The 26,757-nt window shown below is 38.2% G+C and overlaps 1 protein-coding gene across 2 annotated transcripts in view; it reads right to left on the reverse strand.

Annotated features, from left to right (window-relative positions):
* The window catches only part of LOC128990746 (chloride intracellular channel exc-4-like), a 48,611-nt gene that overhangs the window by 10,154 nt on the left and 11,700 nt on the right, over positions 1-26,757 (reverse strand). The window lies entirely within an intron of this gene.

The raw sequence follows: 26,757 nt of genomic DNA on the forward strand, positions 1-26,757 counted from the left end.
GTTGAAAACATACACATAACAATGAACCAACTGGAAGGTTTGCAGGTGTAAAATTATTAGTTTTCTTTTGTACTAATACTGATTACAAATTGTGTTGGAGCAAGTGATATACATTTTTTATTAACTTTGTTAGACATATGAATGATTTACTAGTATTTAAGTGTCTAATATTAACTAAACTATTAGAGTATTCTTAAATTGCATAATCTAATAACACTGATTTAACCAAATAAAACCATGACCAATTACAGACTAAAAGTTTTGAAAATCTTCCCCACATAATTTAATCATCTTGGAAAATTATAAGACTCTTAATAATATTGTCTAGAAATGCTAACCTAAGTGCTTGGCACTATAACACAATCAATATAGAATTCGTTATTAATTCTTCAACCAAGTCTTGATACTAGGAAAGCCATGTGAATCATATGATTGAGCCATTGCCATACTGGGGATCCCAACAATACCACTTAACTCAGCTGCTCTCAATCAATACATTCAACTTCATGGGGAAACACAATTGTTCAATCCATTGTTGAGCTAACATTTTTTGTTTTACCTATTTTATGTTTGTTTGCTGTGAGAGCTTATAAGTATTTGTAATATCAAATGCCTATTGCTCAAAAATAGTTATAATGTACTATACAACGCTAGTGGATTAAACTTTTGAAAAAATGATATCACCGTTTACAAGTTACTTATGTAAAATGTACCTAAAAGTGAGATAAAACTCACTTTTATCAGTAAATATACTATTTCTCCTACCTAAAGCGACGCTAAGCCATCTTTTAAAATTATTAAGAAGGCACAACTCTAGGTAGGAAGCAATTAACTGGTTAAAGATGTAAGCAAGCAAAACTCTTTTATCAGTAAAGATTTTCTTCGATGTAATGCAAAGGCTAAAGATATTTTCTTCACTACTGTATTTAAGAAGGTTGAACACATAAAGAGATCCTTTAGATAAAAATATATATTTTAGTACACAAACGATCAGTATTGTTTATGAGAGGACGAAGAGAGTGAAAGTAGTCGAGCCGGTGTTCTTGGTCCTTCAATACAACACTGTGAATGTCATCGGCGCACTGTTCATGACCTAGTACCCTACTGTATATGCATACATTACACAGTAACTAGACAAAACACTAAGACACTCACTTCGTTGAACTAAAGAGTTAAATTTCCATCTGTTAAATGTAGAATGCAGCTAGATGGATACCATTTGGCATTTATTTCCAGCTATTTCTTTAACTTTAAACTATATTTTGTGGTTAGGTTAGGTTAGGAAGATTTTGTTATTCAAACGAATTAAAATCTTTTGGAAGTCAATTTTTAGGTGTGGTCGGTATAATACGTACCCAAATGTGATTATATCGGAAATTTATCAATGGACTTTTCTGTTCTGCTTAAAAACTAGCTTGTATATGTCCACAATATACCTTAGAGCACACAAGTCATCCACTCATCTTCGTCTACTACACTCATTATCGTGTAAAGCGTTCGGAATAATAACAAAGTGATCTATACTCTACCACAAATACATTATGTAGATGAAGATGCAGAAGATTTGAAAATCCATAAAGATCTTGATCTGAATAAAATGCTTGTAAAAACTCCACTCGACGAATCCGATAAATATACAGTCTAGAGAACCACAGTGGTTTCTACGTCAACCGTGAGCCCAGCCACTGAGGACACCTCGTCATAATAAGGGCGAAACGTTTGGTAGCTATCTCAAACTGAAGACGCATATGAAGTCGAAAAAACAATAACCAACAAATTAAAAAATGATGATCCAGAGTTCAGCGGTACAGTCCCGGTCAGTGATGGCGTGGACTGTACAGAGGAAGACCAGGATACCGGGGGTGATGAGTCACCGTGACGTCACCAGAGCCACTAGGTCAAGGCATTGCAGCTGCCATCGACTACGTACATCAACTCAAAATAGATCTTCACTTTATGTGCAACACCCAACACCATACCATGAAGACTGTATAGGTCTCCCACTAACAGTAGTCAGAGATAGCATAGTAGGACGAGACTCTCATTGCGATATCTTCTTTGAGTTATCAAGTATTTAAGTTTTTCAAAACACGTGTTTGAAAACATGCTGTACTTTACAACGAGTTGACCTAAACAATAAACATGTTGTGTATATGATAAAGATGTTTTAAAATAGTACCGCAACACTATGTCCGTAGCTCAGTTAAACTAAGTTACCTATATATACTTATTTTTCGAATACATGCTTTAACTCCTACTGTAATTGTCTGGTTTTTTTTCTGGACAGCATTTTAAAAATTACTCCACAATATCCGAACCGTTTACTGTGCTCATTATAAAGACAAGTCGTGGAATGATAACAATGCAAATTTATAGTCGATTATTAACTAGTTGTCTTAGTCAAGCTTTACTGTGGCATATTGAGTCCATAAGAGTACATAAAGTGTGGCATAACAATTTCTCTGTTTATTTTGTGTATTTTACCACGGAACAAATTAAGTCAAATTTAATCCTTTCGCTTTTCAGTTAAAGTTAGACGCCTTAATTTATTACAAGACACAAACACAAAATTGAGCTCAAGGATTGAACGAGCCTGTTAAAATTTGTCTTCCCATTAACTATGTATTCAAACCTAAACACATTCTCGCTCTCGAGTTCTCACTTGTTTTTGAACATTGATTATGCTTTGTGAAAACACAACAGAAGTTGATTGATAGCTTTGATTGTCATTTCGGCTTAGTACACCCTTGATGTGACACGTTGAAAATATGTTTGATAACTTCAGTTTCGTGCTTTGGTGGGACTCAGCTTCAATGTGAATAATTACTCAAATTTACTGCAAGCACTGATGCACCTTGGTTTGATAATGAAGGATGCTGAGATTCTGTAACTTAAATTGTGTTATAGAGTCAATAGCTACAACAAAAGGCGATTGTTGTTAGTTTAGTTTCCCGTACTGAGGCCGCGGTGCTGTTATCATACACAGGACAATAAGCTGCTAACAGCCGCTGTTATCACAGAGTCGCGGTCTTGGCGAGATACTGATAACACTAATACTGCAGCACCGCGCGCCACGCTGATAAGCTCACTACACTTACAATCCTATTTTCTCAATGAACACTTTTCAGAACACTATTGTACGCTATATTTCACGACGGACGATCCTAATAACATAGTAAGTTGATAAGGTATTTAAACGTTATGCATCGTGGTTTTGTTGCTTATCAAAGATCACTCCTAGGCTTATTTATAGGTTATGTTTTACCGCATAGTTGTTTTATAGCTTGATAGCTTCGCATAGTAGCCTGTTTTGGAAGGCACAATTTGATAACCGGTCACACCACTATTGGTGGGAAAAAGTGTTGTTGTCTTATCTTATCCCGTTTTCAGAGTTACCTCGCATTTGACGTACGAAAACCTAACTTGTTCTACTTCTAGCATATGTTATATAACATTGCTAGATGTTACGAGGTTTTGCTACATAGTGTAAACCCGGCTTTACGTTTAGCATAAGGTCCTTTGCCTTGAGTACCATGGAGAGCGAGCTGGTCTAGTGGTAGATCCATGGTAGAGCACGGGGCTTCGGAGCTCGAGATACCGGGTTCAAATCCCGCCTACCACAAATGGATTTTATCCATGTGATAATGCCGAAACCTACTAAGACTAGCCTGAATAATGTGTAAAACAGTTCCGGGCTGGAACTAGCGTCCTATGCCTATGATGTGAAAAGGTTATACATAAAAAATCTAGTTCCGCGCTCGACCATACATTAGTGAATCTCCAAAGAGAAGCAGGTTATTAAAGTGGTTGCGAGCAGAATTTCCACTAAAAGTGGCAGTGATTCGTCAAAGTCCATTACAGTGTTAGTGCGGCACGAACTATACTGAGTTGCGGCGCCGGCGGCACAGAAAGACGGTCCTCTTGTAACGAAACGTAGCGAATGGTGAATGTTAAACATGGCTTCAAGTGGGAGAATCACCGACGGTACAGTACAGGTACAACCGCCAATGCCAGAGACTGTACCTGACGATAGCAAAGGTAAAGCACTGGACGGTTTACCTCTACTTAGCGGTATATAAGTTAACATAAACCCAAGGGGTAAGTCCCTGATTCGGCTATTGTGTGCTAGGTCCACGACTATTGTTTGAAATAGAGGTACGGGTGATATTTGTACGGGTTTCCTTGACTACCTGAGAATGGCGAAGAATGGATGGATGTTTTACGCCTCCCAAAGAGATCCGTAACGAGAGGAATACCCCGAGAAACTTAAAGAAGGGCGAAGACGATAGAAAAAGAAACAATTGGAGGAGATCTGAAAGCCCTTGCTGAATATGTAGAAGGATAGCTATTCTGGATGCTCTATGTTCCTTAAACGTGTAAAGAAGTGTTTTTGACTCCCAAGAGAATTTTTAGGTTAAAGATAAAAAGGTACTCGGAGACATCAAAATGACTCCAAAGGAGGGGAAAGATGCTCCGAAGGGGAGGTAAGGTACTCACCCCCCACCACTTGGGTACCATTCGGCGGGTACTTAACCAGGGTGTTTGGCACCGAGAAGTCAGTTGGGCCTCCGGGCCCGACCCCACCGGATGGGCGTGCTGAGCCATCGGTGTGAGGCCTGATGGGCGTGTTGAGCCACGGGTACGCTGGACGGGCGTGTTGAGCCCCCGGCACCCTCGCATGGGCGTGTTGAGCCCGCGAGTTACCTGATGGGCGTGTTGAGCCACGGGTACGCTGGACGGGCGTGTTGAGCCCCCGGTACCGTCGGACGGGCGTGTTGAGCCCCCGGCACCCTCGCATGGGCGTGTTGAGCCCGCGAGTTACCTGATGGGCGTGTTGAGCCACGGGTACACTGGACGGGTGTGTTGAGCCACCAGCACTGTCGGATGGGCGTGTTGAGCCCCCGACACCCCGCATGGGCGTGTTGAGCCCGCGGGACACCTGATGGGCGTGTCGAGCCACAGGTACCGCTGGACGGGCGTGTTGAGCCACCAGCACTGTCGGACGGGCGTGTTGAGCCACCAGCACTGTCGGACGGGCGTGTTGAGCCACCGACACCCTCGCATGGACGTGTTGAGCCCGCGGGTCCGTAGTCGTAGGTGGAGGGGAGGACTTTGGAGTCCCCCTCCACGTTAATGCGTATACATAGGTATACGCTAAGTGTTGATGGAGTTTACGTCGGACTGCAGACCGAGTAGACTGCCTAGAGAGTGCTAACTTCTGAGCAAGTGACGCCAGAACCGTCTCCAGTGGAGAGCAGTAGCACATTAAAACGGCCCAGCTTGACTTCTGTGCTTGGAAAGCCAGAACCGTCTCCAGTGGAGAGCAGCAGCTAGGGGACCGAGGATTCCGGGGTTAAGGTGCCAAGGATCTAGACCGCGGACCCACACGGATATCTTTTAGGAGTGTCGTAGACCACCGGGCCAGTAAGGGCGCAAGCAAGACTTGATCCAACCTCTGCCCAACCCCTGAATACGAGCCCGGAGACACTGCCTGGTAGGAGGACTACGGACCCAGGATCAAGACTGTATATAATAATGTATATAGAAACATATGTGTTAGGATAAGGTTAGAAAGGAATAAAATGGAAGTTTGAGATACCCAGAGTCTTTCACTTATCGACCCTTACCACCCTTGATAAGGCCTAATGCTCCGGAGGAAACTTCCTCACAAACAGTATAGTCCTTCCAAGAAATAAACTCTAGACTTTACATAGACACCTTTTTACTGGTTGAAAATATCGAGTAAAATGTTATGTGTGAGGTACACACTATACTGTAGTACAGTCAGAGGCAGTCCTCAGTCCTCACATCGCACATGACGTGGGTCCAGGGGCGGATGATGACCTTGCAACCACATGGCGTTGTCTGCAGCCAACCGTACACGCCTTCCCGCCAACCCGCCAGACCGCTATCAATACATAAACCAAACACATCTACACAATAGGTGCACCACTACTAAATAAAAGACATATACCTACCTTCTTCCATTGCCATGAACCCTAATCATGGACAAGCGATGGGAGTAACTATGGTATTTTATGGAAAAATCACAGGCTGCAATAACTTTACAAAATCAATTTTCACAGCATTAACTTTTTGTTAAAAATAAAAAAGGCCATAAGATACTAAATCTTAATCAAAATTGTTAAAATTCTGATTTTTCTATAATTTTATAGGGGTTTTGGAAAAATAACCATTAAAAACCTAAATTTCAAAAAAAAGGGAAAAACACTCCCCGAATTTGATCAAAATCGAACCACATGTGTACAGAATTCACCATACAATCACCCACACTTCGTAAACCACTTTTTTTGGCTCAGGAGGACCCAAAACGGATATTTCCACCCAAAACTGAAACTCAAAAAATTTGGCTGACACAATACTTTTTCCATAAGAGGGGGAAAGTAATAATACAGTAGTGCATAATTTAGTAGCGGAAGATCTTTAAATAGCGACATTTGTCCTAACCTTGTAGAGATGGGTACAATCATAGTACAATAGTACAATAGAACAAGGTGTGTTTTGAACCAAGAGGCCTTGATCAAAAAGCACATTACCTATAGGCTACTATATACGTGAATTTTGTGATTTTTAACCAATTCTCCGAAATAAGTCCCGCACTCACCCCTATTTACCAGATAGCTAGAATAAAAATGGGTATACATTCATACAAACAAATTATAAACCATAAGTTTTTATATATGTAGTTACATTTCTGCCAGTAAATGTATGTGTGGAATATAAATTGGTTAGGGCAGATACAAATTGTTAAATTCTCACTCTAATACTGTGTAGGCTATATGAATTGAGGCTATGTGAATAACCACGACAGTTTTCACAGATAGGCGTTAAAATAAGCACTTTATTTTAGTAACAAAGAAATAATGATTCAAGAACGAATATACTCTAAAACGTGTTAGTTGTGTTCAGTAAAAGCAACATTAAGGGGGACAGAAATTAAATGTTTTTGCTTGCCTAAATGTAGTTCTGTTGTGAAAGCATTATTTATTAGTTACTTAAGAACCAAAACACAAGTTGTTTTGTCTGTGAGGCTAACAAATAGGTCAATTCTTAAATTAGAAACCATCAAAGAAAGTCCCTTTCTCTTGTCAAAATAAGATAACATCACCATTCACTAAATACGTTTGACGTTAGCTCATCTGTCATAGATGTTGATCACAATGAATATTATTGGACAAGATTTACGAAATATCTGATTAGGGAATTCCGTGTCTTGTATTTAAAATCAGAAGGCTTATTTTTTATAGTAACTGACTTCGACTTGAATTTCAACGAAGTTAAAGTATAGTAAAGAAAATTATGCATGATTTGTCGAGACCGAGTCCTCTTATACATGTTGGCTTTTAACAAATGTTTTTTTAAGCTGAAAACGTTGTTCAGTAGTTTAAGGACACCTTTCTTAAAATAAAATAATAGTTTGAGTAAATTTAAACAATAATTTCCAATTATCTTTCGAAGTACGCGACTGGATTCTAACAGACGTTTGGTTGATGAAACTCTAAACATTGATGAATGTTAAACAAAGTATTTTTATGTAATTTAACATGTACAATATAACCCTTGAACCAGTCGGAATTGGCAGTTGTACATTAGAGGTCAATATAAACGTTCTCTTAGGACACAACACTCAAATGTAAGAGAGTATCAAGAAAACATTTAGCCAAGGATACTAACTGAATATTTATAGAAAAACAAACTTTGATAGTACTTCCTTAGTAGATATCTCCTCTGTGCTCAAGGAACAGTTGAAGTCCATTTGTCGTTAGTTAAATCAGGTGCACTGTAGAGGTCGTGTTTTGTTACCCAATATTTTATAGTTATTTCAGTAATTTAAAACCTCGTTTAACCAAATAAAACGATCTTATCATAAACAATAACTCGCCCCTTAGTTATATAACCAAACAGTAAAGTACAAATAACGAAAAACTAACAGAAACAAAATTTCGTCGACACTAGCGATCAGTGTCACCGGACATGGAACAGTTACTGCATCACCTACCAACCTACGTCAGAAACAATGAGTGTTAAGGCCTTGATTACGGTGACAATTTTATTGTCTCCATTACTCAGGGAGGAATGTTAGTTTAGCAACCGGTGACTAACAATACAATCACCGCTATATGCTGTATTGTCTGGTTGTATTGTATACAGAGGCGAGGGAGCGGTCGTCATGACGACACCGTGGACCTGGTGTTATCTGCGAGACGAGAATTACCGTGTTTGTCTCATACACAAGAGGGTTATCTTTATAGCGATACGCCGTACACGGCGCCGCGCCGCCCGCTGTACACCTTTATCACTTTTACAACGAGTTATTCGGCCGAGAGCGTGCCTAAACGATGACTCCACGACAACTTCATTCCAGAAAACATGACTAGGAAGTGATAACGGGAAGGAATTTCAGCAGGTGCGCCTGAGGATTGGCTAGAAGTAAAATTAAGCGAAACGTAATTCGAACACGGTTGTCTAAGAAACAAAAACTGTATAGTAAAGTGAATTTCCAGAAATGATAAAGATTTAATTAATGTCAACATTTTATCTAGTTTTAACCACCACTTTGGGCTACTGGTAGATAAATTACCACTTGAGCTACATTCAACGAGAAAAGAAGCCAGTCAAGTGAATTTCCAGAACTTCAGAAATTATGAGGATTTAATTATCCATCAAACAATAGATTTAACTATATATTTTTTATATGTCGGTCAATAGGTACGTGTATACTCAATGATATTACTATCGAGATGAAAAATTCTTCGGAAATATTTTTAATTACCAAAGATCGGTGTGATTTTATCATGACTAGAGCACATTTTTACATTCTGTGTTTTACATTTTCACCAAAAGAAAAATCTCGAAGTCACCTTCTTGATGGCCTCGTTTTTAGACGATCAACGTTAATAACTAACAGACCGTGGTCTGACGTAGTCATCATCGTTCACATTGCGGGGACGGTGAACCATGAGTAGTCCAAAAATCCAATCATGGCCTCGACCAGGTTTTGTATGATTTACTACATATTTCAGGTCACGACAAGCCAACGTGGTTTACACATATCATTTAAATACTATGTGAACTATCTGTGGTTGCAGTTATGTACTTTAAGAGAAACTAATTTATTGTACGTCTCAGATAGGCTATAACTACAATTGGAGTAACATTTCTTTACTGGACGTTTTCATACGATGATATTTGATGATTAAATAAAATATGTTATTGCTACACTTTCATTTTGGTGTGTTTAAACGTTGGTTTATGATAAACGGTATTAGCAACAACCAACTGTGTGATCAACTTCATTGAGCCCAGTTTTTAACGAATTTTCCTATAGCGAAATAGGGCAACAGCTATTACCGTAGGTGGTATGGTAAGACCTACACCCGCGACTGATTTAATTTTGTTTTAATTGATGTCCCTAGAAGCCAAAAATAACTATTCGTAAACAATTTATCCAAGCCTCTATATTTTACGATATGTGTCAACAAAGTTTGTATTTTTTGCCATGTAAATAATATTTGCTGTCATTAAATTCATATATCTGCATTTAGATTTTCCAGACCAGAGAAATCTCTAAAATATGACCAACATAATTTTACATCCAAGAAATAAGTGAATCTAGATTTTTCAAGGTACAGTAATATAAAATTTAGCTATAATCATGAAATAAAGCTAACATTTTCAGCATTGGTAGTACGTGGACGAGCTTCCGTCAGCACCAACGATGTAAAGAACTGAGTTGTTTATATCATTGGTCAGCACCCGGACATCGGCATCAGCGTTGACCAGGTTTGTGGGTCACTCACCCCGGCGCGGCGTCAGCGTTTATTACTTTTTTAACTACGAGTCGATGCTTACATTTACAGCTGTGCATTTTGTACAGACAAGTCTAAAATGTAACGCTGAATATTGTTCATATAAAACATAGAACACACCAAGTCAGATTACTGGAATGGGACACGTTAAAAAAGGTTGAACGTTGAACAGACTATTTTCCAGAGAAAAAAGACTAAAAACTTGAAATCCGATCGGAGCAGTATATTAATGAAGTTAGTAACATTGCTTGTCTTTTAAAATGAAAAGTTAAATCATTAAATATAGTACATAAAACACGTAATATACAAACGAGACTTTTTTAGCCTCTTAAACAGATAGGGATGGACTACGAAACTTCTATACAGTATAGACGAGTGATTCAAATTTCGTGAAAACCGGGCACTTTTCAGTGTGATTGAAGGCTGAGCACACACGGCGTTTTTATTCTTGGGACTCCAGGACAAAAAAATACAGCGGTCATGACCTAGTGTCTACCACAACTTCACCTAACCTATTTTTGAAATAAACCAAACACTGACAAGCCATTAGTTAATTGTCACAAATGATAAATAAAACATCAGTTGTGATAATGGTAGATGATAATGTCATCTAAATCTGTAAACCATTAGTGAAATTTACATTCACCCAATGTATTTAACGAATGGCGCACTTCATACTAGACACACACTTGATTCACACTTTGGAAAAAGATCAAACACAATGTCTAATTTTAGCTACAAAACATAACACATGAAACTGATTAGTTCAGTAAAAGAACTGCGTGATAACAGTTTGTTGATAACGGGTCAGTGAACGACATGAAAGGCGGACTGGGCGTCAGAGGAAATGAAATGATAATGAGGATAACTGTATACTACACACCCCCAATGTCACATACTGCAGTGCGTTACATGCTACAAAATTGTCAACATTTGAAAAGTTAACTAGGTACGATAATATTACAAATTATTTATAGATAAGAACCAGAACATTAGGTAACGGAGCATTCAAACCAGTCAGCATACGTTTAGTTTGATGCATTATTTTGTCATTCCGACCCTTAACATTTCGAATTTCCTATTGATCACCGATCTATAATTGTAAACAATATTGTGCGATCCCCCATTGCTGTAACAATTTCAATTCAGAAGTAATTACAACTTTTGTGATTTTTCCCTATAAAATACCGGTATCATAGTTTATCCCACCACTTACCCCCATGATAAAATTTGTTGACAAGCTTATGGGAGACAATATGTGTCAGATGGCTGATACCGCTTATTTACGTTGATTTATTGGCGGAATTAATAACATAAAATACTCACAAGGAAAACTATTTTGGAGTGTCAACACTTTTCTACGCACGCGATAAAATACTAGGCTAATAATATTAAAATTAAAATAAAAACACATTTCAGGACATTTAAATTTGATGGGAGTTTGTGGCATAATGTTTACGCGGTTCTGCAATAAGCGAGGACAACTTTGTTTTTGCCTTAAAGCTTAACCAAAACCGAATATAAATAGAACGCTTTTGAACAACTTCCGAAGCGATGTTTAACATCGTAACGAACGCAAACACGGCTATACAAATACTTCTACAATTCCTACTCGATAACGAGGTAATTCTATGAACAATTCCAGTTAATGTCGGGGACTTAGGAAAAGGCCGAGCGAGGGAAAATACGACAATTATTGTAATAACCGACATCCTTGGAGAACGGAAGTCGTGGGTTTGACAGTCGAGGACCAAAGTGACGAGAGGTTAGGCGAGGTCTAGACCTCCGGGACACAATGCAGGACCACTCAATGTATGTAGGCTGGGTAGTCAAGAGCACAGGAGATGTGAAGATGGAGCTCCGACATGCTAGAGGCCATTGCTCCAACTGACCTGAGTCAGGTAGTCGGGTATTCCTGAATTGCGTCAACTACTCCAGGGAGCCACCCAATACGTTCCAAAGCCAAGTCTTTCACAGTATAATTGAGTAGGTTAGGTTAGATTAGGTTAGGTTAGGTTAGGATAGGCTACGTTAGGTTAGGATAGGCTAGGTTAGGTTAGGGTGACACGTAAACAAGGACATTCCTTTTGCCGGCAAATCACTTCCCCCACTTGGGCCCTTTGAATTTTTTTGGGACCCTTTGAGGGCTTGGCGCAATTAATGCACCTAGAGGCCGGCTGTTGAAGATATGGTGGAAGACTTAAAACTGGCCCCTTTGCGATGAATACACAGAAATTGTAAGCTGTTAATAGTTCACAACTAGAAGGGAAAATACAAGTAGAATATCTTCAACCGATAACGCCACCAATCCGGGGGTAATTCAACGATGATTAAAATAATGTTGAATGAATGAGATTTAAGAGTGAGATCCGAAGGTTATACAGCTATTTATTTGTTAAACCCAATTAGGTAATAAAAAAACCCCTAAGTAAGTACTAAACACTTTTTTTTCGAGGACTGAACTATAGGCACTTGCATTGCAAGGGGAGCTCATTTCTACAGCTATACTGTATGTCAGCTAATTAAACATGTTTATAGATAAAATAAGTATGGGTAAAGGATATTAAGAACTGTTATGGTACTAAATAGTACAAAAGGTAAAACAACGTTTTAAATGTTTACAGGGCAGTTGGTTGGAGAATTAACTTAATTCACCGTACGGCTTCTTCGGCTAGCCAAAAGGGATAATTCAAGCTCTAAAAACCTCCAATACATTTAGCGTTAAGAGATTATCTCCTTGCCCTATGTCATCGATGTTGAAATTCGTCCAGAATGTGAAGACTGGACAGTGGGCAATCTAATCAAGTGCAGCTATTGACTTTAAAATTTCGTCCATAGTTAGATATTTCGCACCACATCCACACGAAGAATCCTTCACCATTCTCCATTTCAATCAAATGTCTGCCACAGTACGAGAGCAATTAATTATACGCTATCGCTATTACATAAATTCAAAATATCTCGTAATTGAGATATTTAGTTATACGCTGTAAGTTTACTACCAATGTAAACGAATGGAACTATGCAAACTAAAATTGTCTGGTTCCCGTTAAATTTTATTTGCAGTAGAAGATTACACAAAGTAGATTCAATTTTCTTAAAGTTTCTAATAAGGAAATACAAAAAAATAAATTACAGAACCAAATAGCAGACAAAGTAATCTTTTGCTAAACAGAAACGAACAATGTAATCCAAAATAGGACTTTCCACAGAGATAAGTGTTAGAAATTCTTCAGACGGGGAATTCCTGACAATAATGAGTCTCTTATTGAAAATGGCAATGAGTCAACGACTACATATTTTCACCAAATGCGGCTGTGTCGTGTACGTACTTCTTGTCTACCGTCTGATGACGTCACTGTACAGACAAACAGTTGCTGGTGACGAAACCGTCCATACACAATACACAAGTGGTATTGGTTTGGTAAATACACACACACACACACACACGTCTACTTCACACAAACACGCCCGCGCGGTATTTGAGGGAATGGAACTCTGGTAAATATATGACGATACGATGAAGTCACTGATACTATATTATGTTATCAACCAACACAAACAGACTTCTCATTATATTATAATCTAAAATCTTTGCTCAATAGTTACAACTGATGTTTTCCCTTTTTACTGTATTTAATAATTTGCTAGTATACTGTAGGTGGCTTGTTTCAAACCTTGTGAGTAGTAACAATTCTTTTGTTTACTTTTTCCTGGTTATTTTGTTCAACCAATATAGTTATAGCCCATTCAATGAATACAATAAAACGCCCTTCTTCGCAACTAAATGGTGGAAAGCTGGATTTTGTATATGTGATAGAACCTTACGAGAGGTGTATTTTCCCAAAAGTTCCGGCCTCTATGGGAACGGGACAATTCCTACAACTTTTATATTTACAATATTTTTCTAAAACTAGTACTTAGGGAGATATCAAATTTAAACTTCGTTAAAAGCTTTATTTCGGAGTACAGGTACACAACTTTGTTTTTCTCAATATATTTTTTCAAATATAAATAATATGCCAATGATCTTCAAACAAACAGTTTAGTAAGTTTTTTTTTAAGGTTTAAAAATATTCTAGGTGGAACCCGTCGAAATCGACGGTTACTTTCAAGGCTTACGTTAATTCATCTATCTGTGGTAAATTGGGTGAAATATACATATTTTGAGCATAGCGTTGTTTAAGGAGTAATAAGTGTAAAAAAATAATGATATTAATTGTGATAGAACCACTTAAGACGTGCATCTGCATCTTCGATAAGTTTCTTATTCTCCGCGTTAAGCTTTCCCCCACCATTCCCTCACCCCCTCAAAATTTTCATATGAACAATAAAAACTATAAATTTTACGAATTTCAACTTGACGAAAAAACTAGTGCAGGGCCGAGTGCCAATTGCCTAAAAACGAGGGCCATTTTACAGCCTTAGGCTTGGCGGTGCGAGTGCCAGCCAGGTGTCAGTGACCGGTTCCACGGTGTGGCAGGTATGGGGGTTGAAAGATCAACCAGGGGGCAGGATGAACAAAACTTATTTGAGGTATAAAATGAAACTATTATAACCTAATCTAACCTAATCAAAATTGCTGATTACGAAAAAGATTGAATGAAGGTTTACTAATTAAATCGATATTTTCAATCGATTTTAGGGTAGACCAGTTTACCGGTCTCCGTTACATTCTGCCCACTATACCCCTTCCACTAATACCCCACCCCTGAATCACCCTTACGCTCTGGGGAGTCAAACGGCACTCGGGCCTACCTGATGGTTTTGACAGTTAGATGGTTATAACACCCACGGCAAAGAATAGGACGGCACTCGCTCCGCTTCCCGAAAAACTCTAAAAACCCCATCACATCGACAACAAAGACATCAGACTCGGTCACGTAGTCTCAACAAATCGGCGATTCCAGAGTGATTTACACCAATAAGAGCGACAACTCAACTTCTCGTAGAGCAACACGGAGGTGAATCAATCGCATTTCACGTGCGAGAAAGTCCGCGATGACGAACGCTTTCACAGCACCACGGCTGATATCAACATCACAACCCTGTGTATTTCCCCAACCCGTATCCTTCCTTAACCCCAATCCTGTCAAGAGCCAGAAGTAACGCAACGATTGTTGGGTTTTCCATATACACATTTATGGAAACTGCGAAATACGAAAATCTCAGGACAGAGCACCAGTGTACGCACGTGAACGCGGTGAGAGCCAATAGAGAGTAAAAATAGTTTTAGCCCCTAGTGAGTAAAAATCAGCTGATGTCAACTCATTTGTAAATTTCGATTGTAAACAATCGCATGTAACGAAAGCATGTATCGATTGTTTAATGGATTGTTGGTTATTGTTGCCTTATTGTAAATAGTTTGAGAAATCGATAGTATAATGTAGGCCTACACTAACACAATCGACGAAACGATTTAACTCCTTTTAAACAGCTGCTTGATTCCATTAGGCATACGAAATTAAATTTAAAACAAGTTAGAAGTAAATTTTTGAGGTTACCTTAAATGGAAACTATTATTTTTGTAACATAGTTTGTTCAAATAATGATGAAATATGACGAAATATAGTTCATCACACGGGCAAAAAGTTTCATTTTCAATCCTCGCTCATTATCCGACCTCGCTTTCGCATCTATCGTAAAACTTGACCTCGGGTCGAAGAGTCACTTTAAGCTCTAGTGATGAAACATCATATTATTGAGTTCGAAAAACAAACCATTCCAACAACCAATAACATTGACGAATAATTTCTAACACAGTGACATTAAAAACACACAACTAAACAAGCATCACAAAACCAACATTTTGTTCATACCGCTATGGTCCTAGTTGTGAAAAATACGTGAAGAAATAGGGTCACTAAACTACAAGCTCTGAATCCTTAGATAAAGACGTGAATACGTGAATCAAATTTATCCAGAAAGCTAAAAATAGTGTTGGGGTCTATGGTTTGTGACGCGAAGGCAGCGTATAACAGTAGGCGATAACCGTGTAATGTCTTGTACCGGGTTGTCGGCTCAAGCTCACTCTTCCTACACATTCTTGGTGCAATTAGCACGGTAATGGGTCTATTGTCGTGTCCTCGCCCCGTCATAGACCCGGGCTGGCTACTCACTGTACATTGTAGGCTTTACACACTTCCGAGGAAATTTATTGACGTTGGGGATAGCTAATTATCGAAGAGTAAGTTATTACCTGGTCCACAGCGCGAGAACGTTTGGCAACTTTCGATTTCTCCTACACACTGCTGTGCCCGTGTGGTGGGTGTGGTGTGTGCGACCTTGGCAGTTTTGAAATCCATGGTGATGGTTTTCGGCGTCAACCGCGTTTGTTGTACATCATTGCCAGACGTTTTGCCCTTATGAAGTAGCATCCTGAGTGGCTAGGCTGAGACTAAACCTTAGTTTGATCGCGTTGGACTGGGGTTCTTGGTGACAAGTTGCGGAAAATTTTGTTATTGCAAAGGGCTTTTAAGGGTCGTTACAGAGGTGTTTTTTTTTAACATATCCTTATTTTTTAAACTGACGATTTATTTTTTTACACAATTATTCTCAAGCTGAAGTGACACAGGCGGTGGCTTACAATGAGGTCGAGGAGGTATGGGCTTATCTCAACAGATAGTGCACGTGCCTCACTAGCCACACCTACAACACTGGTGTTGCCACAACTAGAGAATCACCTCGATAACACGAGACCCTGATAACAAGTGACACTTGTACCTAGAGAGGCGGTGGTTCTATAAGGAGGTCGAGGAGGTTCGGGCTTATCTCAACACATAGTGCACGTGCCTCACTAGCCACACCTACAACACTGGTGTAGCTACAATTAGAGAATCACCTCGATAACACGAGACCCTGATAACAAGTGACACTTGTACCTAGAGAGGCGGTGGTTCTATAAGGAGGTCGAGGAGGTTCGGGCTTATCTCAACACATAGTGCACGTGCCTCACTAGCCACACCTACAACACTGGTGTAGCCACAATTAGAGAATCACCTCGATAACACGAGACCCTGATAACAAGTGACACTTGTACCTAGAGAGGCGGTGGTTCTATAAGGAGGTCGAGGAGGTTCGGGCTTATCTCAACAGATAGTGCACGTGCCTCACTAGCCACACCTACAACACTGGTGTAGCCACAACTAGAGAATCACCTCGATAACACGAGACCCTGATAACAAGTGACACTTGTACCTAGAGAGGCTGTTGTTCTATAAGGAGGTCGAGGAGGTTCGGGCTTATCTCAACAGATAGTGCACGTGCCTCATTAGCCACACCTACAACACTGGTGTAGCCACAACTAGAGAATCACCTCGATAACACGAGACCCTGATAACAAGTGACACTTGTACCTAGAGAGGCGGTGGTTCTATAAGGAGGTCGAGGAGGTTCGGGCTTATCTCAACAGATAGTGCACGTGCCTCACTAGCCACACCTACAACACTGGTGTAGCCACAACTAGAGAATCACCTCGATAACACGAGACCCTGATAACAAGTGACACTTGTACCTAGAGAGGCTGTTGTTCTACAAGGAGGTCGAGGAAGTTCGGGCTTATCTCAACAGATAGTGCACGTGCCTCATTAGCCACACCTACAACACTGGTGTAGCCACAACTAGAGAATCACCTCGATAACACGAGACCCTGATAACAAGTGACACTTGTACCTAGAGAGGCGGTGGTTCTATAAGGAGGTCGAGGAGGTTCGGGCTCATCTCAACAGATAGTGCACGTGCCTCACTAGCCACACCTACAACACTGGTGTAGCCACAACTAGAGAATCACCTCGATAACACGAGACCCTGATAACAAGTGACACTTGTACCTAGAGAGGCGGAGGTTCTATAAGGAGGTCGAGGAGGTTCGGGCTCATCTCAACAGATAGTGCACGTGCCTCACTAACCATCACCTACAACACTGGTGTAGCCACAACTAGAGAATCACCTCGATAACACGACACCCTGACAGTTAGTTGAGCTTCATGTTATTACAATAGCGAAATGTATATATTAGCTTCTACCTTTCAATTTTTACGCTAAGCCTTTTTTGAAATCGACATAAAGATAATTAAATCATCTGAGAGATTGGCAACTCGTTAGTAAGTAATCGTAAATTCTGATAAAGACCAAGAAACACATATTGTGGTTTCAGTAGCTTGAAATCTGCAAACAAATCATTCTCACGAAAACAAATTTAGGGCTAACAAAACTCATTTCCAGGTAAAGGCCACAGCTCGAGCTATTTAAATCGTTCGTTTGAAGTCTGTTTATTGGACGAGCGTTTCCAACACTCACAAATTTTCAGTGGTGCACGTTCAGCCATCTCTTTCAGCACTTTCCTACCTTTCAATACATTGTCCATGCTTTTAGAATTTCGTTATGGAAAATATACACAACATATCTGAGGTCTTGACTAGCTAGAATTATAAAAGAATTTTAAATGTTACTCAGTACGATCAAAAGTCTCACACACAATACACAGAACAACACATCAAACAAAGAAGGCAATGCCATTACGTAAATCCTTCAAACTTTGCAAAAAGTATACGTAACACCAGAGTACAAGCACATTAATTATCCAAGTATTTATTCTGTGGTATAACCAATTCAGAAAGGATATTACTGTAGAAAGACATCACTGTAGAAAATAAAGTGCGACCAAAGTTGAAACAACTCGTACTATAACCATCGAGGTAGACTTCTGGAGTGATCGCTAAATGGGGCAAAAACGGTCCGTGCTGGAAAGCGGTGGTAGGCAAGAACGAATTCGGGCGTATTTCAGTATCGTGCGCGCTGCAGTTTACTCGCTGTTATAGCTCAACGGAAAAGCTCCAGTCAAATAAAACTTATATATTCTTAATCTACATAAACATCGGATTCTGACAGTATAAATATCTTTTATTGTAATAATTATTTCGAATTTTAATAATTGAAAATATAGAAGACTTACCAGAGACTGACATTGAAAAGTCACTAAGGGAGGAAAATTTTTATTTTTGGGTTACAAACAAACTTCTAGCGGGAAAGTTGTAGCCAATGAGTTGATCTTAACTTTAAAATCAACCAATATGTGATAAAATGATTGCGTCATTATTAAATCGTTTGGAAACGAGCGTGGGACGGTACCGCGCCGTGTAGCTTTGTCGATATGCATTTTCAGAAAACAATCTAGAACGTTTATTAATAAGTATTTGTATAGGATCTTATCGAAAATACATACTTTCCTTTCCACATGTACTTTAGGAGTAAAATTAACAATCAAGTTTAAGATTAAATTTATAAATTTGTTTTCAGCTATACAAACGACCAATGTTCATTCAAATCAAATTGATTATTTGCCATACTTTAAAAACAAGAAGAATATTTGGAGATTTTAACCGGTAAATTTCATGAATGACAACCCGAAATCTGGGATTTTTCGTGAATGCAGTGGTAGCACTGCCAGGCATTGATAGGAACGAGATGTTTTTTGTTTGTTTACGAGCAGCGCACACTTGAGTTGGGCGTCTTATCATCTCTGCCATCGTTTGTTGATATTTTACTGTAATGCACTGGACTTTCAGTTTTAAAATGTTCCCAATGTTCCAAGATGGTAACATCCTGTGCAGCTATTAATTGTACAAATAGGCAAGCAAAGGGGACGACCATCGGATTCCACAGGTAAATAAATACAAAGTTTTCGGATATATTGTTAAAAATTATAGGTTTAATGTCTTGAATAATATTTCAAGTGTTTTTGAAACAAATTCCTATTTACTTAATTTAAATTATAGTAGATTGGAAATAATAAGCGTTAATAGCAAATTTTGACAATTACAACGCCCGGCTGTCCCTCGAAAATTGTGCAATCCAAACGGAAAATTTTTATTTCGTTTATTTTTATTATTGTTGTTTTGAGACCAGCTCAAGTAATAATCTACTTGCAATTAATGTAGCTGTTTCAAAATGTATACGACTTTTCCCGAGTTTAAGGAGTTTCACAGATTGTAAGTGCATTTTTTCAGATTCCCACAAGACAAAGAACTGCGTAAGAAATGGATTCTCGCAGTTAGGAGGAAAAATTTTAAACCTACAGAAGCTTCAAGATTGTGTAGTGAACATTTTTCTGCTGATGCTTATCACACAAATCCAAATAGTTCTCGCCAGACTCTGAAAAGAGATGCCGTGCCAACAATATTTAAGTTAATTTAATTTAATTTAAGTTAATTAAAGCAATTGGTAGTTTATTTTTAAATGTAATTGGCCATCACAAAGCCAGGGAAGCTACAAGTGCTTCCAACTTGCCTAATCTTGGGTTAAGACAAAAATTAACCAAACTGATTTTGTTTAGAAATGTTTAGGATTTAAGATCTAAAAATCTAGACATAAATGTTATTAAGGTGTTAATGTTTGTATATAATGTTTTTTATCTTATTTGAGTTCAAATAGATAATGTATATTTAATAATAATAAATTATTTTGATTCGTTGAAAGTGTTCTTATTGCCTTTTATTTCATTTTAATTTATAAACATGAGACCAATCTCTAATTATTACAGTAATAATTGGACTGTTATGACCCTCTATCCAAATTTATTTCAAAAGCCAAAAAATGTTTAAAAATATTATAAAAATGTGTTAGGGAAATATTCCAATTTGTTTTTAATCAAATAAAATAAAACATGTCACTGACAAGAAAATTACACTAAAAGTTGAAGTTAATCGTGTTTTAAAAATATACCTGATGTGAAAGTAAGAATGAAATTAATTCCGAAAGAGCCACAATCTATTAGAGAATACAATTCAATCGTTCATTTGTCCTAAAAAAATCATGTCGTCTGGAAACAAAATAAAAGTAGGCGCGCGTCGCGATTTTCCCTATCCCGCCCATCTTAGCGCTGGCGTTCTTGCCTACCACGGGCTGCTCACAGCTACTCGCGGCCGGACCGAAAAACGGTTCGCTTCAACACGGGCGCGATCACTCCAGAAGTCTACCTCGATGACTATAACAGCAGGATAGAGAAACTAACACCCAGCGTGGTACTGAGAACACAGTAGGTCACTCAGCGGGATCTCCTCTCCACACAACACACCATTGATTGTCAGAACACACTGTGTCGGTGAAATGTGTCGATAAATGTCTCGGTGACATTGTGTCAGTGATTAACACAAATTTCACACCCTAACTTTCTACAATTACTTCCATACTTAATACTCGCTGAGATATTTCGGTAGACTGTTCTATAAGTTGGGGAAACTGTGCTAACATAATTTGAAAACGGACATTTCACTGACCGAATTGAGTTTATGGTTTCGATAAAAAAAAAAAAAAAAAAATAGAACATAGGATGCATTATTTTCTCACGTTAAAATGTTAGAATATCGAAATAACCTGGCCAGGGTTAGTTTGGGTAAGAAGCGAGGCATTACCTAAATCTTACATTACAAATCCTCACACACAACTTAATGCTACAACTAACGGAAAAGGTCCTAAATACCTTGAAAAATTACACACATATGTAAATGAGACAACCTTTTTATATTTAATTCTACGAGGACATTAAATGAATGAATTATTTCTGTGTCACCATGCAGTTGGTAAAGTACTTAATTGCCAACAAACGATAAGATAATAGACATTACATACTTACAGATTGTACAGTCATTCCAAACAAACCCAAGTAGGATATTTACCTGAAACGAAATTAAAAACATTAGTTCATTCCTAGGTAGCATGAAAATGTAATTTAAAACTTACATAATATGCCACCCAATTTCACAAAGGGTAGGAGCTTTCAAGTGTGTTTAACATTAAAATACAACCCAATCACTTAAGAAGTAACAAAGGATTTTTTAATTGTAACAATAGCCTACCGAAATTACACTCACAAACATTTTTATAGCTGAACAGTAGCTATAAATACCATAATAGACCCATTTGGCATAACTAATACTATTAAGATAAATTAAGAAAAATAAGTTGGCGTATTAAAAATCATGGGAAATCAGCGATGTAAAATTATTGTACCATAGATAAAAGGAGTATAGACATTGTGCCGATATAATTAATAAACAAGTATGTCTAATGGAGGATAAAGAGTTTACAACCAATAACATGATAAATAGGCTGAGACTTTAAATAATAACATTGGGAGGATTTGAAAAAAGTTAGGTTAATCAATAACATTATTCACATTTTTTGCTTATTCATAGACAGATATGAACGTATAATTTTCCATAATGCCACCATTTTGTTTCTACAAAGGTTAAAGAGCTGAAATTTTCACAGAATATTTTTAACCATATTTTATAAATTGTGTATTCAACAAGTTCTGTGCATAAATGGACAGGTAATATAAAATCAAACGTTTAAACCTCATCGTGGACACCCTGTATATCGAAAAAAATAACTAACATCGATACATTCTGTGGTGCAGAAGTTGAGATGGCGTTTACGCACAGTTAAATATAAAGATGCAGCTACCACTTGGCCGTCATCAGCACGTAATGGTAAGTTGTGGCTAGGTAGACGTGTTATTTACACCTAATGGTCAATAATCTGTTATGATCGGTGTCCGGACCTCCCCACCTGACGTTACTTGGACACCTCAGGTCATTACACCCACTTGTTTGCTGCTGGCACTCTGCTGCAGCGAGACACTAAATCCACTGACGAAAGCAATAAGTGCAGCGTTTTATTGTAAGGTTCCTCGTGTTTAGTGTTATCTCGCAATGTAGTCTAAATCTCAAGAAGAATGGTCTAAGAAATAATCAAGTTGATGAAAAGACATGCTAGTTTAAAAAAATATGTCTATTTTCAAATAATGGTCGTCAAAATTGACGAACGTGAATTGTTTGGCAAAGCACTGCATCTACACGCGGTTACCAAAATATAGTCTAAAATTGAAAGTTAATATCGTAATCAATGATTGGTACAGTGTTAGCAAAACGGGAGCGCCGATGGAGACCAGGTCAAGTCCCTTCAAACGCGCACTCCCGTTTTGCTAACACTATAAAATCCTCCTGCACACATCAAAGCAAGTCACCAAAATATGGAGAAAGAAGTCGTAATCATGTTAGATACATGATACATAATAGACACAAAATGGAGCAAAACAAAGGGAAGTTAATTTAAAACGGCGAAGACACACGGCACTAAGAGGCAAAAATAATAATTGAACAACAGATTGTGAAATTGTTCTTGTAATCCCCATCTGGTCAAAAGACGAAAATAAACTAGACGAGCAATGTTATGATTAGTTATAGCATATTTCACCACAAATAGCATTGCGACAGTAGTAACAAAAATAAGATAGAATTATTTCTACATCTCATTTGTCTACGCCCAGCAATAGACGTAGTTTCTGTGCGTGAGGTTGAAATATGTTCAGGTCTTAAGTAACGTCAACGTATTCAACTCAATGCAAGACAATGCAATTTGAAACTATACATTTTTACCTATACATGCTAACCCTGTTCCACCAGTCATTAACTACAATATTGATGCTGGACACACGGCATGACGGCATGACTGGGCCGATACCACGACAGGAATGCAGAGAGAGTCCCCAGACTGCATACTCCGGCATTAATTGCCGTGACGGGTTTTACAAGTCCATAAAACACAAGCATAAATCAAGATCGGAAAATGGCTTATTTGTTGTGTCTATTGTTGTGATTAGAAAATACCACCGTTTCGCAGTAAACCCGCAGACTAAACAACACGTTTCGTCTTCAAAAATCCATCGCTATTGATTATTGTCATGGAAAAACTAAGGATTACACAAAACGATACACCACAGATAAAACACAGCATCTAATGCGTTTTTCATAATTATTGATTATTGTAGGCCTATGCAAATTAAAAGCGCGATTTTGTCTAACTTATGTTTTACGTTTAAAATTCATTATTATCATTTCACTGACATTGTAACTACTTAAACGGTATTTTGATAAAATTTTGATTGTATTCCGATATTTTAAGCAAAGATTTAAGCAAACGTAAAATTTACAAACAAATAAGAAACTTTTAATAGCTAAAAACCGCTAACCGGGGATTCTAAAAGCTTAACATGCTTCTGAATTTACAACAGAAAGGAGATAATCCTACTTGGTGTTATTGTTATTGAAATGATGAAATTTATTTTATGCTTTTTGCTCAAACTATCCATAACTAAGGTGCTTTGATCAATCATCCTGTACCGATGAACCACGTATCAACCAATAGCAAGCTAGTATCTACCTCACTAAGTGTTTGTACCAATACCACGAACTGTTTAACACATGGGCTAGCACCAATGCGCATATACGTAGGTTAGGCAAACTGAGATCAGCTGTTAATGACGTCATATTCAAACAGCCGACGACGTGTGAACACACCTGTCATACTGCAGGCCTTACGTGTATGTGATGTGGTACGTCTATTGGACATCAAACACTAAAAAATATGTGTTTTACTAAGATATGCTACCAGGAGTTTATATTCTCAGGACGTGGTTGTAGCTAATTCTAGAATAAAATGTAACTTAATGTAACTAAAATATAATTTAATCGCAGACAATGAATAATTTTCTGAAAAATATGGGCACATTTTACAGGAAACGAGTTCGGGGGATCCGGAAAAGATTGGGTCTTGAAGACCCTCTTCGGGGAAATTTGTGAAATGTAAATGCTCAAAAACGAGTATGGAATGCACAAGAATGTGCACACAAATTCTAGTGTAGTCAAAAATATGTTTCATCGAGATCATACTGCCCGGAAAACAGCCGCTTAAGCCCCCCATACACTATCCAACATGTTGGTCGGACATGTCGGGATCCAACGTCTTGTCGAACATATTGGACGGTGTGTGGGTTCCGACCCGACATGCTCGACGGATATGTCAGGTCGGATGCTCGGTCCGATAGCACCACCCGACTCGAGCCGTCCGCCTGACATGTTGGACCCATCGATGTATAATACTCTACTACATACATCGATTATACATCGATTTATTATGCATGGGAGTTATTATACATCGATGGTTGGACCGTGTGTGGGAAACCGTCAAACTGCTCGCCCGACTAGCCACAGTTTCCAGTTGACTTTTATTTAGCGAGTTGTGTGTGATAACCGCCCCATTTTCCCTAATGTAATTTAATGGTAATAAACAGTTCTGGTCAGAATTTATTTAACTCTACAGAGACCAGAAGGCGTTGTGTGATGTCAAAAGTAAACTCTATTGCAATAAACATGTGCGTAAAGAAGAGCACGATATTCTGATGGAAAATTGCAAGGAACTGTATCGAGAGTGTGATTTAAAGTTCGTTAAAAATAAAATAGAAAATTTAAAAATCATCGCTAAAAATCCCCCACAAACAGCTACAGTCGTCTCGAAATCCATCTCAGAACTAATATTTCACCTGACTTGTTGGGTAACATGCTCGACAGTGTGTGGGAAACACCCGACATAAGTCAGGTTGGATGATGGGTCCGTTGTCAGGTCGGGTGGCATATTCGATAGTGTATGGGGGGTTTTTTTCTCTATCGTCCACAGAGTCATAAAAGTTTCAGGTAACTTCGGAATAGAAAAACATAAGGTAATTTTTTCGGCTCGTTAACCTCAAAATTTGTTTGTGGCACATTATAAAATTATGAAAACGCTGCTAATCACACGATTCTTTAAGTTATGTTTGTAAACAACAGAAATTAGACCTAAACATAGAAGCTGACTTGTATAATCTCAAATAATGTGGTCTAATTTTGTAAAGATTAGAAGGTTATTTCTTCAGTATGATGAAAATTGTTGTTCATCACCTTCATCACACGGGGCGAAAGTGTCTTTTTGGTATTTAATCATATTGCCAACCACGATTGCGTACCAAAAAGAGCTACTTTCGCTCCTAGTGATGAAACCGTCGTAGGTTTATAGAGATAATGGCCTGATTTTTGTTATTTGTTTCGGGAGGAACTATGCCCTTCTGCACCTCTTTAATGGCACCCATGATACAAATGATATGTGCACATTAATAAGTCTTAGCCTAAAAAAAAATCAAAAGACAACTTAAATAGTAGCACATTCTATTTGCACATACGTCGGGCTCACCAAGTTTTCTTTGAATAAAAAAACTACATATGGGACACGCCGAATGTTGTAGGACTGCAGCCCAGTGATTTTACAGCACAAAATAAAAATTCACAAATCATTTACAAAGCGCGGACATGAATGATGTTAAAGACATTTACTTATTCATCTACCAACAACAAGATATACTAACAAAGACTCGACAAGTACAAAATGCCAAAATCAATCAAGACAATTCCCTCGGTTTGGAGGAAAATCTCATCTCTATTGTCTATTCTAATAATACTACCAAAAAGGTCATTCACAAGAAAATAAAATAAAGAATTGAGCTGCACAAAATAAGTGCAAGTGTTGGTCGCAGTCACAAAAATTAGCTATCAACAGATGGTTCTAATAGTGTCTAGCCTACTTCTACTTACGACTTACGTAATACTACTTTAGGATAGTATCAACACAACACAAACGTTCCCGCCAATTTAGACGGCTTCCCTGCAAGTGGAAGTCGATGCCAAACTTTTCATTCAAACATTTCCAGTGCCACCTTTACTGAATGAAAATACTGATCTACTAAAGAGCTGTTCATTTTTCAAGGCAAGCCAGTCCTAATTTCTCATTTGTAGTAGTTTTTGTATATACTACTACAGCTTTTAGAGTGACAAAGATAATGTTTGAAAGCTTTTTACAATGGTTTTACACTAGGCCTACACTTTTAATTTAGCCTTTTCCTCCCATCCGAGGAACAAGACACCGATTTACCACCCCTGAAAAACATATTGGCACCCATTCCTTGTGTAAGGCAAAACGGTACTATATAAAAATACTTTCATTTTGAAATACGTTATTCTTTGAAAGGAAAAATATCATACCTTTCGACTTTTCCTAA

This window comes from Macrosteles quadrilineatus, unplaced genomic scaffold (genome assembly GCF_028750875.1).
Source record: "Macrosteles quadrilineatus isolate MER2022 unplaced genomic scaffold, UCM_ALF_1.0 Scaffold_3__2_contigs__length_128488019, whole genome shotgun sequence".
In the NCBI taxonomy this organism is placed as follows: domain Eukaryota; kingdom Metazoa; phylum Arthropoda; class Insecta; order Hemiptera; family Cicadellidae; genus Macrosteles; species Macrosteles quadrilineatus.